This window comes from Rhineura floridana, chromosome 18, assembly GCF_030035675.1.
Source record: "Rhineura floridana isolate rRhiFlo1 chromosome 18, rRhiFlo1.hap2, whole genome shotgun sequence".
Classification (NCBI taxonomy): domain Eukaryota; kingdom Metazoa; phylum Chordata; class Lepidosauria; order Squamata; family Rhineuridae; genus Rhineura; species Rhineura floridana.
Window position 1 is genome coordinate 10,140,924 of NC_084497.1, and position 2,989 is coordinate 10,143,912.

The following is a 2,989-nucleotide window of genomic DNA, read 5'->3' on the forward strand; positions in this document are numbered from 1 at the left end:
TAACGCCAATCTTCAAAAAGGGATCCAGAGGGGATCCCGGAAATTACAGGCCAGTTAGCTTAACTTCTGTCCCTGGAAAACTGGTAGAAAGTATTATTAAAGCTAGATTAACTAAGCACATAGAAGAACAAGCCTTGCTGAAGCAGAGCCAGCATGGCTTCTGCAAGGGAAAGTCCTGTCTCAGTAACCTATTAGAATTCTTTGAGAGTGTCAACAAGCATATAGATAGAGGTGATCCAGTGGACATAGTGTACTTAGACTTTCAAAAAGCGTTTGAAAAAACTTTCAAAAAGCAGTCATGGAATAAGAGGAGAGGTCCTCTTGTGGATAAGGAATTGGTTAAGAAGCAGAAAGCAGAGAGTATGAATAAACGGACAGTTCTCCCAATGGAGGGCTGTAGAAAGTGGAGTCCCTCAAGGATCGGTATTGGGACCTGTACTTTTCAACTTGTTCATTAATGACCTAGAATTAGGAGTGAGCAGTGAAGTGGCCAAGTTTGCTGATGACACTAAATTGTTCAGGGTTGTTAAAACAAAAAGGGATTGCGAAGAGCTCCAAAAAGACCTCTCCAAACTGAGTGAATGGGCGGAAAAATGGCAAATGCAATTCAATATAAACAAGTGTAAAATTATGCATATTGGAGCAAAAAATCTTAATTTCACATATACGCTCATGGGGTATGAACTGGCGGTGACCGACCAGGAGAGAGACCTCGGGGTTGTAGTGGACAGCACGATGAAAATGTCGACCCAGTGTGCGGCAGCTGTGAAAAAGGCAAATACCATGCTAGCAATAATTAGGAAAGGTATTGAAAATAAAACAACCGATATCATCATGCCGTTGTATAAATCTATGGTGCGGCCACATTTGGAATACTGTGTACAGTTCTGGTCGCCTCATCTCAAAAAGGATGTTATAGAGTTGGAAAAGGTTCAGAAGAGGGCAACCAGAATGATCAAGGGGATGGAGCGACTCCCTTACGAGGAAAGGTTGCAGCATTTGGGGCTTTTTAGTTTAGAGAAAAGGCGGGTCAGAGGAGACATGATAGAAGTGTATAAAATTATGCATGGCATTGAGAAAGTGGATAGAGAAAAGTTCTTCTCCCTCTCTCATAATACTAGAACTCGTGGACATTCAAAGAAGCTGAATGTTGGAAGATTCAGGACAGACAAAAGGAAGTACTTCTTTACTCAGCGCATAGTTAAACTAGGAATTTGCTCCCACAAGATGCAGTAATGGCCACCAGCTTGGATGGCTTTAAAAGAAGATTAGACAAATTCATGGAGGACAGGGCTATCAATGGCTACTAGCCATGATGGCTGTGCTGTGCCACCCTAGTCAGAGGCAGCATGCTTCTGAAAACCAGTTGCCGGAAGCCTCAGGAGGGGAGAGTGTTCTTGCACTCGGGTCCTGCTTACGGGCTTCCCCCAGGCACCTGGTTGGCCACTGTGAGAACAGGATGCTGGACTAGATGGGCCACTGGCCTGATCCAGCAGGCTCTTCTTATGTTCTTATGTTCTAAGCATTCAAGAGGCAGCTGGACAGCCATCTGTCGGGAATGCTTTGATTCGGATTGCTGCATTAAGCAGGAGGTTGGACTAGATGGCCTTATAGGCCCCTTCCAACTCTACTATTCTATGATTCTATAATTAAACATGTGGCACTCCTCAGCCATGAAGCTCACTGAGGCCAGTCACTGCCTCTCAGCCTAGCCTACCTCACAAAGTTGTTGTGTGTATAAAATGAGCAGCAGGGAAACCCTGTATGCTCCTTTGAACTCCTTGGAGGAAAGTTGGGATATGAATGCAATTCCATCCTCTGTGGTGAATGGTCTCCACTTCAGAAAACTTCCCAACAGCCTTGTGCTCCAGCAAGGAGGCACTCTCTTTGGGTCCTGAACCTGTCAATCAACAGATTACTCTTCTCTCCTTTTTGCCATCTCTCCCTGCACACCCACTGCAAAAATGTGGATTGTAAGCTTAGCAGTGCAGGGAACTTGGGTTTCTAGCACGGAAAGAAAGGCAGGGTATAAATGTAATAAATAAATAATAAACTATATTTCTTATAAAAAAGCAAAGGTCTACAAGATTAAAACCGACTAAGATGTGCCAAAATCCACAGCTGGCCAGTATTTTTCTCAGACCAACTAAACTGTCACCAAATAGCATGCAAACGTTTGACTTTCACAGAATTCCTCATCAGGCAAGATGCTACACAGAGCAAAGGGTGGGAGAAACAAGCACAGAAAGTGTTATCTTAGGTACATGGGCTCGTATTCAAGGTTGCGCTAAGTAGACTGTTACGTCAGTGCAAGGATCTTCCCCTCTCCTCTTCCCACCTCCCTGAAATCTGTTCTGGGGGCTCCCCCAACCCTCCAGACATTTGGGGGCAGCATGGGGCATATGTGGGGAGAGGAGAGTGGGAAACCCACATCGCACTAGTGCTAACTCTAGCCCTGGTGTAATAAGTTAGTTGAATACCACCCAAAGGAAGCTGCCTAGTCAGGCCATTGGCCCATTTAGGCCAATACTGTCCACACTGTCCGGAAGCAGCTCTCCAAGCTTTCAGACATGGAGGGGCTTTCACAGCCATACCTGGACACCAGAAATTGAACCTGGAGCCTTCTGCATTCAAGGAGGAAATCGGAGAGGAAGGCCAACCCCCCCCCCCCGCTATCAGAGGGATATTTGCAGAGTCCCCTCCTCGAAGTCTCCAAGGCCTGGCTTTAGACGGGGGGTCCCCCTCCTCCAGCCTCTCGCCCAAGGGGGGCAAGGCGGGTGGGGTGACCTGCAGCGTTAAGGAGGGGGTAATTGCAAATTGGGGGGGGGCAGCAGCTGCAATTCCTTTCCCGTTCCCTCGAGGGCGCCTTTGGCCCGCGAACTGCTGCGTAAAAACGCACGGCGGGGTAGCCGCGGGGAGCACGCGGCGGGGAGGGGGGTTTCGGCGGGGAGGGAGCGCTGGGGAGCGGATGGAAAAATTTTCGGAAGGG